A 10,173-nucleotide genomic window follows, 5' to 3' on the forward strand; every position below is an offset into this window, starting at 1 on the left:
TTCTGGGCTTAAAGACAGATTTTATTTGTCTAGAAAATTATTTCAGTTTGTGCATTATCACTTAATTTCTAGAAAGAAAGAAAGACACATACTTTCCAATTCTAATTGGTAAGCATCACACCTTTTTTTACCTTACACTCTGCCCCTTCAAACACGTGCATGATCTGCTTGGCCTCTGAGAGCTTTTCAACTTGCTACCCTGGGACTCAGTAATTCTCTGTCCTCCCCTCTCCCAGTTTTATTGAGATAGAATTGATATATAACATTGTATACGCATAAGATGTACCACATGATGATTTGACACATATATATATTGTGAAATGATCACCACTATAAGTTTTGTTCATATCCATCACCTGGGACTACGTAATTTTTAAAGCCCTGGGTCTCAAAGTGTGAGCTGGGGGTTAAAGTGGAAACCCCTGTGCTCCACACCAGGTTCACTTAATCAGAATCCTGCCAAGCGGCCTAGGAACCTGCACCTTTTATATGTGCTCCTGATTATCCTATTGCTCACCAAAGTCTGAAAACTCGTGCTCAGGTATAGTTCCAACTATATCATTCTAACATTACAGAGAGAGAGGGGGGTAGGAAAGGGAATTAGGATGGATAAATATAGTTATTGTATCTACCCGCACCCCTTCTGGGGAGGGAGCATGCTTTCCTTACTTGACTTTCTTCACAGGTGATAGAGGCAAGGCCAGCAGTTCTCAAAACAGGGCATTGGGACGTGGAAAAACCATGAACATAGAGTCACTAGATGACACAGGTGCTTGAGACAAGTTCTAGAGATCAAGCGAGCAGGCTACTACTACTACTAATAAATGACATTTATTAAACACCATGCACCAGGCAGGTTGCTAAGGACTTTAAATGATCTCACTTGAATCTTATAACAGACTTCAGAAGCAGGTATGACTATCTCCTATTATAAATAAAGGTTCAGAAAGGTTAGGTAACTTTTTTAATGTCCCATAGTTGATGACTTGTTAAATTTGGATACAAATTCAGTTCTGAATGATGCCAAAGATAGCCAGATCACCCCTGTTCCCTAACTGGGATGATTGGTACATAAAAGGGAGCCAGTGGGGTCTGGTACTATGAAATTATGAATCTGTTGTGTCACAGAGTTTTTGCCAAAAACGGGCAAGAGAAAACACCAAACAGAGGTCTGCTTAGTAAGCTCCTGAAAGATATAGATGAGTTTACTCAATAAATTGTGCTCTTATTTTTTAGAGAACTCACTGGCACAGAATAGATTCTCACTACATTTGCTCTTATTGAATTGAAAAATGGAAGCCCTATTTGCAGAGCCCTGCAAGGACTGATTCCTGCTAAACTATTGTTTTCCTTCCAAGTCTTGTGTAGACAAACCCCCAGTGATCTTCAGGAGAGATTTTTAAAGACAGATGACTGGGCCCCTCCTCGAATTTATGAATCAGTTTCTTGGGGTAGAATTGAATCTGGGAATTGATATCTTTGAAAGTGTTTCCCTGGTGATTCTGTTGAACAGCCAGGTTTGAGAACCATTGGATTAAATGATCCAAAATGAATTACTTGGGTTAGGAAATGCCTTCACTTACTGCAATGTATCTGATTTGAGGTGCTAGGGCGTTCTATCTGGCAGAAAGAACTGGCTTTCTTTCCTAACCTCTCCCTCTTCCTAATCCCTTGTGCCCCAACCCTCTGTACTTTCTCCTCTCTGTCCCCCCGTCTTTCTACCCTAAGCCAGCTGAAAAATGACCTTGAGAACAGCAGCGCCACGTTGTGGAGAGAAGAAATGCAGGTCGCTGTCCTTAAAAAAAAAAAAAAAAAAAAAAAAATCACTAGGGCTGCAGTTGCCACTTTGTCCTGCAGAGTGCACCGCTTCCTTATGTTTTTAGGTGAGGAAGTTTCTTTTCCTCACCTATGGGTTAATCTCGGTAAACATCCCATAGAAGGCATGGGGTGGAACATGCTTGCCAGATCAGAAATCCAAAACCTCCACACTGTGAAACTAGAATGAACTGGGGAGAGACTGCCCTAGGCATGCACAAGCCTTCTGCTGAGGTTAAAAGTCAGTCTCTATCACAGGCTTGGTTAGAGTGAGACTATAGTAATCCCCAGATTGATGTGTGACTTTACAAGAATATGTCTGTGTGGCACAGTACCCGCTGTAAGATATGTCTTGTAGTTATATTTTTATATGGTACACATAAGTCAGGCGGTGGTTAATAGATCAAGCCTCTTGTCTGGTGACATTTCCACCCAATGACACATGGGTTTATGTTGGTGGAACAGGTTGGATCACTGATCATGAATCTTTTGATTGATTTCCCCCAGGCTAAGTCTCTCTCTCTCTCTCTTTCACACACACACACACACACACACACACTCACAGTTTTCTGATACTTGTACCTGGACATGTTTTTCCACGGCCTCATCATGTTTAGTGACATCCAGCTAAATTACTACAGTTAGAAAGGAGATGTGTGCAAGTTTACATAAATCCACCAGTCTACCTGGTTGCCTTCTCTGCTTGTTTTCTAATAGCTGTACATAGTCTCCGAAGTTCAGAGGTAGCATGAGAAGGCCTCACACCTCTGCAGATTTGCATAAGATTTCCTGGCAGATGGTGGCATGACTTTGTTTCTCTATGTCCGAGTCTTCAGCTGCTTGGTTTTCTCAACCAAGAGTTTCTAAAGTGATACCGGTAAGCCAGGATGGCATGGCTTAGTGTAATGGTTTTCTCTTGGTTTTGTTTGCTCTGACATGTTTGCTGTCTTCTTACCTGGACTGTAAGCCTTTGACTGCAGCCTCCAAGCCTAGATCTCTGATATGCCTCGAACTCTCGCCTCACACATTGTTAGATGTGCAATACTTGCTCAATACAAATGTTTAGGTTGAATGAGGAAAGGTGTTGTTGACAGAGTGAGAAGTAAAGGAGAGCCAGGGGAGAAAGAAAAAGTGATGTTTCTTTTCTTTTCTTTTTTTTTTAATCATGTTATGTTAGTCACCATACAGTACATCATTAGTTTTTGATGTGTTCCATGATTCATTGTTTTCGTATAACACCCAGTGCTCTGTGCAATACGTGCCCTCCTTAATACCCATCACCGGGCTAACCCTTCCCCCCCCAAAAAACTCTGTTTGTTTCTCAGAGTCCATAGTCTCTCATGGTTCATCTCCCCCTCCGATTTCCCCCCTTTCCCTTCCTTCTCCTAATGTCCTCCATGTTATTCCTTATGTTCCACAAATAAGTGAACCATATGATAATTGATTTTCTCTGCTTGACTTATTTCACTTAGCATAATCTCCTCCAGTCCCATCCATGTTGATGCAAAAGTTGGGTATTCATCCTTTCTGATGGCTGAATAATATTCCATTGTATATATGGACCACATCTTCTTTATCCATTCATCTGTTGAAGGGCATCTCAGCTCTTTCCACAGTTTGGCTATTGCAGACATTGCTGCTATGAACATTGGGGTGCATATGGCCCTTCTTTTCACTACATCTGTACCTTTGGGGTAAATGCCCAGCAGTGCAATTGCTGGGTCATAGGGTAGCTCTACTTTTAACTTTTTGAGGAACCTCCACCCTGTTTTCCAAAGTGGCTGCACTAGCTTGCATTCCCACCAACAGTGTAAGAGGGTTCCCCTTTCCCCACAACCTCTCCAACATTTGTTGTTTCTTGCCTTGTCAATTTTTGCCATTCTAACTGGTGTAAGGTTGTATCTCAATGTGGTTCTGATTTGGTTTTCCCTGATGGCTAATGATGATGAACATTTTTTCATGTGTCTGTTGGCCATTTGTATGTCTTCTTTGGAGAAATGTCTGTTCATGTCTTCTGCCCATTTTTTGACTTGATTATTTGTTTTTTGGGTGTTGAGTTTGAGAAGTTCTTTATAGATCTTGGATATCAGCCCTTTATCGTAGTGTCATTTGCAAATATCTTCTCCCATTCTGTGGGTTGCCTCTTTGTTTTATTGACTGTTTCCTTTGCTGTGCAGAAACTTTTTATCTTGGCTGAAGTCCCAAAAGTTCATTTTCACTTTTGTTTCCCTTGCTTTTGGAGACGTGTCTTGAAAGAAGTTGCTGTGGCCAATGTTGAAGAGGATACTGCCTATGTTCTCCTCTAGGACTTTGATGGATTCCTGTCTCACATTGAGGTCTTTCATCCACTTAGAGTTCATCTTTGTGTATGGTGTAAGCGAATGGTCGAGTTTCATTCTTCTGTATATAGCTGTCCAATTTTCCCAGCACCATTTATTGAAGAGACTGTCTTTTTTCCATTGGATATTTTTTCCTGCTTTGTCGAAGATTAGTTGACCATAGAGTTGAGGGTCCATATCAGAACCTATGGGTACTGTAAAGGCAGTCCTAAGGGGGAAACACATAGCCATTCAAGCCTCACTCAAAAAAAACCCCAGAAAAATCCCAAATTCACCAACTAACTTTACACCTTAAAGAACTGGAGAAAAGTCAACAAATGAAGCCTCAGCCATGCACAGAAAGAGAAATAATTAAGATTAGAGCAGAGATCAATGAATTAGAAACCAGAAATACAGTAGAGCAGATCAACAAAACTAGAAGCTGGTTCTTTGAGAGAATTAATAGGATCAATAAACCACTGGCCAGACTTACCCAAAAGAAAAGAGAAAGGACTCAAGTTAATAAAATTATGAATGAAAGGAGAGAGATCACGACTACACCAAGGAAATAGAAACAATTAGCAGAAATTATTATCAACAACTATATGCCAATAAATTAAGCAACCTGGAAGAAATGGATGCCTTCCTGGAAACTTATAAACTACCAAGACTGAAACAGGAAGAAATTGACAACCCGAATAGACCAATAACCAGTAACAAGATTGAAGCAGTGATCAAAAACCTCCCAAAAAACAAGAGTCCAGGACCTGATGGATTCCCTGGGAAATTCTACCAAACATTCAAAGAAGAAATAATACCTATTCTCCTGAAGCTGTTTAAAAAAATAGAAACAGAAGGGAAACTTCCAGACTCATTCTATGACGCCAGCATTACCTTGATCTGAAAAGTAATGTTTCTAAAAGACGGGATTAACCAGGGTGCCTGGGTGGCTCAGTTGGTTAAGTGTCTGCCTTAGGCTCAAGTCATGATCCCAGGGTCTTGGGATCAAGCCCCGAGTCAGGCTCCCTGCTCAGTGGAGAGCCTGCTTCTCCCTCTCCCTTTGCCCCTCCCCCCCATTCATTTTCTCTATCTCAAATAAATAAATAAAATCTTTAAAAAATAAAATAAAATAAAAAAAGAAAGAAAAAGACTGGCTTAACTGACTAGTGAAAGGAGGTAGTTGAGAAAAGGAAAATGGAACAGAAAGAGGAAATTATAGTTTTTTTTTTTTGAAAAGTGTAAATGCAATTGTGGATGATAATAATTGCTGAGATGTAGAAGAACCATGAGAGACAATGGACTCTGAAAAACAAACTGAGGGTTCTAGAGGGGCGGGGGTTGGGAGGATGGGTTAGCCTGGTGATGGGTATTGAGGAGGGCACGTTCTGCATGGAGCACTGGGTGTTATGCACAAACAATGAATCATGGAACACTATATCTAAAACTAATGATGTAATGTATGGGGATTAACATAACAATAAAAAAATTAAAAAAAAAATAATTGCTGAGATGTTCATGGTCAGTATAGGGAGAAATAAGATTTCCTCACTGATTGAAGACCACACAGAACAGTACAAAGGATAGCCTATAAAAGAAAGTTGTAATTTCCGGAATGAATTCAGATTGATAAATGAGTCTGCAGATTTAATAGGTCACACTTAAAATTCTCCCTGAATGTTACAATTAAATATTGAATGCCAAAATAATTTTAAAATCTTGCTTTATTATTCTGTAAAGTTGAGCCAGGTTAGGGGCGCCTGGATGGCTCAGTTGATTAAGCGGCCGACTCTTGATTTCCACTCAGGTCATGATCTCAGTGGAGAGTCTGCTTGTCCCTCTGCTTGTCGCTCTGCCCCTCCCCCTGCTTGTGCTCTCTCTCTCTCCCTCTCTCAAATAAATAAATAAAATCTTAAAAAAAAAAAAAAGTTGAGCCAGGTTAGTGTCCACTAAGATTTCAAAGAATTCTGCTTTAGGTTTAGCTTTTTAAATATAGTAAATAAAAGAGAAATAACCTTGGGGTACCTGGTTGGCTCAGTCAGTAGAGTGAGCAACTCTGGATCTTGGGGTCTCAAAGCTTACTTAAAAAAAGAAAAGAAAAGAAAAGAAAAACACACAAGCTCAAAAGACAAGTAGTCTTGCTGACACTCTCACCAGTGAGTTAGATTTTCCAGAGAACCGTATTTAGCATAAAAACTTATAGATATTTGGAATTTAGAAAGGATTAAGATTTATTGAAATATAAGCATACTTGGAAAATAGTTGCTTTATTTCTTTTTTTTTTCCTTGCTTTTTAATTGAACATATACCTTAGAGTACATCTGGAGTGTTCTAAAGCAAAACTCAGAATTTTATCATTTCACTCATATCTATTTCTTGAAGTGATTATTCTGGTAGCTTTTTATATTGTTTGAGGGAGGAATAATCCATTGATTTTAGTGGTATAAATGCGAAATGACTGAGATCTGGATCAGTGATTTGGTCATGGTTGTAAAGAAGAATAAATAAGTCTAAAAACAGTAAAATCTTGGAATAAAGCATACTGGTTAATTGGGTTTCTGATTAACTATGGGTTAACAAGAAGACACTTTGTTTGAAATACCCCTAAATTGCCTTGGGGCATTTTCTTGCTTTAATAAGTAGTCTAATGAACATAATTAAATCTTCTCTTACTGATTCAGCATCCTGCAGTACCTCAGGGTCATTACTCTGAACATAATATATAATTCTATACTGTACTGTAGCTACAGAAGGAATAAAAATTTAAGATGACTCCTGGATATTGCTATACTTAAAAAAAAATAAATCTCTATGATCTGTGCAAATCACAGTATGTCCATTTACCTTAAGCAAGTAAGTAAATGCATGTTACCTGTTATGGAATAATAGACTATTCAATCCAGAAGAGACTTTTGAGATTATGAAATTCGATGCCATTATTTAAGAAACAAGAAAGCTAAGACCCAGAAAATAACAGAGGATTATTACAGCTAGACTACAATCAATGTCTTCTGATTGCAAATCCGTGACCCTTTGATTCCACCATGCTGCAACTTTCAAACGATTTGGGATTCCTGTCACCTGTCTCCCTTGCCCCTAACAGTGCACAGTCCATTCTCAAAATTGGTTATTTAGGAGTTTTGGTTAAATGAATGCAAGCTCCACTAAAATGGGAGCTCCTTAGGGGCAGGGAATTTTGTCTGTTTTGTTCACTTATGTATTCTCAACACCTTGAATACTTCTCTCCTTAGAAGGCCTTCAATAAATGTTTGTTGAATGAAAGAATGAAATGAAATTGCAAGATTTATTCTACACAAGATAACTTGATTTCGATGTCTATGTTCATCTACTCAGCATTCACTAAGACTAATGGTAGAAAGATTACAGATTAATTACTGAGTTCATAATGAGAAAATGGAAGGGGCACCTGGATGGCTCAGTCAGTTAAGTGTCTGCCTTCGGCTCACGTCATGATCCCAGGGTCATGGGATTGAGCCCTGCAGAGGGCTCCCTGCTTTGCAGGGAGTCTGCCTCTCTCTCTACCCCTGCCCCCTGCTCATGATCTCTCTCTCTTTCTCTCAAATAAATAAATAAAATCTTAAAAAAAAAAAAAAAGAAAATGAAAGGAAAAGGATAAATATTGTTAAATTGTCGGGCGCCTGGGTGGCTCAGTTGGTTAAGCGACTGCCTTTGGCTCAGGTCATGATCCTGGAGTCCCTGGATCGAGTCCCACGTCGGGCTCCCTGCTCAACAGGGGGTCTGCTTCTCCCTCTGACCCTCTTCCCTCTCGTGCTCTCTGTCTCTCATTCTCTCTCTCAAATAAATAAATAAAATCTTTAAAAATATATATTGTTAAATTGTCATGGTATGACATCGTAAACTTTTATCTCACTTTGACTGTATCTCAGTTTTAAGCACCAAGTGTTTGAAGTAAAGAGCCAGATGTTAAATTGTAAAAACACTTTTCAGATAGTCAAATTAACAAAGTAGAAGACATCACAACTCAGCTTTGCAAAGCTGTTTGTTAAATATGAGTTCTACGTAATGATTAAACATGTCTCTCAAGGCAAACAAAGCCATCAAAACTAGGGAGAAGAGTCATTTACCTCTGGCATCTTAGTGAGGCCATGGGGGTAGCAGCTGCTCTCTGAGCCTCACCATACAGCCCAAGGATGACAAGAAGAAGAGAGATGCCGAAAAGTCAGCCAAGAAAGACAAAGACCTAGTGACCAAATCTGGGGGTAAGGCCAAAAAGAAGTGGTCCAAAGGCAAAGTTCGAGACAAGCTCAATAACATTCTTGTTTGACAAAGCGACATATGACAAACTTTTTAAGGAAGTTCCCAACTATAAGCTTATAACCCTGGCTGTTGTCTCAGAGACAGGAGATTCATGGTCCCCTGGCCAGGGCAGCCCTTCAGAAGCTCTTTAGTAAAGGACTTATTAAACTGGTTTCAAAGCACAGAGCTCAAGTCATTTACGCCAGAAACACACGGGCTGGAGATATCCTAGCTGCTGGTGAAGAGGCACAAACAGATCCCAGGCCAACTGCACATTTTGAAAAATAAAACTTTGTTAATTTTTTAAAAAAAGGAACTAGGGAAAAGAGAATATTTATGGACACCGAACCCTGTGCTTATTAACACATATGCCCTTTGACTCTCAAAATTGGTGGGTATGCTTAAGTCTTCTGATAAGTGCGTCAGTATTAAGAAATACCTCAGAAACAAAGCCCAGAATGAATGAATTGCAAAAGCCCTCTACTTAAGGACTGGTTTAAAATTTAACAGTGTAAACATGTAAGGTTATATGAATACATAGGTGTATTTAGACTTGGAGTCATGGTTTCAATAATACAAAATCAGAAGATGTACTTAGCTACAAAAGTAGATCCAGGTGTTATCACCTTTATATGCCAGAAAATGCTTTATGTCGCCAGAGGTCTTCGAATTTCTTTTTTCTTGAGTCACCACTAAACCATAAGTTCCTTGAAGTTGAGGATCAATTCTAATTCACAGTTGTAGCTGCAGCCCTTGGCACAATGGTGAAAACGAAAGAAACTTAAGTCTTTGTTGAATGAATGAATTTTAGGGACAGACTTAAGGGCCCTTTTCTAAATTGTAATGAGAGATGGAAACAATACTAGAAAGGAGCTTATGGTATCCAAGAACACTTAACTGGAGAAAAAGAGATAGGTGAAGATGAAAGGAAATGAAGACTTGTCTTTTTGGAGTTCCCATCTTGGGTATTTTGGAGTTTGCTTCTAAGCCCCTTAATCCTCATTATCACTAGTAGGCCCTGGGGAGAAATACACACAAAAACACGTTTGCCATTACCAAAGCACATTGAAAGGACAGCTTTCCTATAACTTCTTTATTCCCAATTTTGCCTAATTTCTGAATTAGCACACCTATTAATAAGACTCTTACATGTGCCATGGAGATGTTGCTTTTGTAGAAATTTGACTTCCTGAACTTTCCGCACTCATATTTCTCGTCTTTTTTTTTTTTTTAAGATTTATTTATTTATTTATTTTAGAGAGAGAGAGTGTGTGTGTGAGTGCATCTGCGAGAAAGAGGAGGGATGGGGGACTGGGGTAAGGGGGTGCAGAGGGAGAGGGAGAGAGAGAATGTCAGGCAGACTCCACACTGAGCGCAGAGCCCCATACCAGCAGATCCCATGACCCTGCGATCATGACCGGAGTTGAAATCAAGAGTTGGCTGCTTAACTCACTGAGCCACCCAGGTGCCCCTTTCCACTCAATGTCTATTCAAATCAACTTCAACCGCTCCTGAACAAGAAGTTCTAGGAAAGATTACAAGGTGAAAATGATTGGACATAGAGAACGCAGGGAAGAGAAGACTCTTCCCGACCCCTTAAGCTAGGAAGATAAGGCCTTTAGGAAGCAGAAAACTGAGACCTGGCTAGCCAGGCCGAGTAGGTGAGTGTACAGCCCCCTGACTGAGGTGCTGCGAGGATCCAAGGTCACCGGGGTGTCCGCCGAGGTCAGGGCTGTGATGAGGGTCTGGTTTTCTGTACTTAAGG

The 10,173-nt window shown here is 39.9% G+C and overlaps 1 pseudogene; it reads left to right on the forward strand.

Annotated features, from left to right (window-relative positions):
• Positions 1–7,462: 7,462 nt before the first annotated feature.
• Positions 7,463–8,696, forward strand: LOC118518322 (small ribosomal subunit protein eS25 pseudogene; annotated as a pseudogene).
• The last annotated feature ends 1,477 nt before the right edge of the window (positions 8,697–10,173 follow it).

Source organism: Halichoerus grypus, chromosome 7 (assembly GCF_964656455.1).
Source record: "Halichoerus grypus chromosome 7, mHalGry1.hap1.1, whole genome shotgun sequence".
Taxonomy (NCBI): Eukaryota; Metazoa; Chordata; class Mammalia; order Carnivora; family Phocidae; genus Halichoerus; species Halichoerus grypus.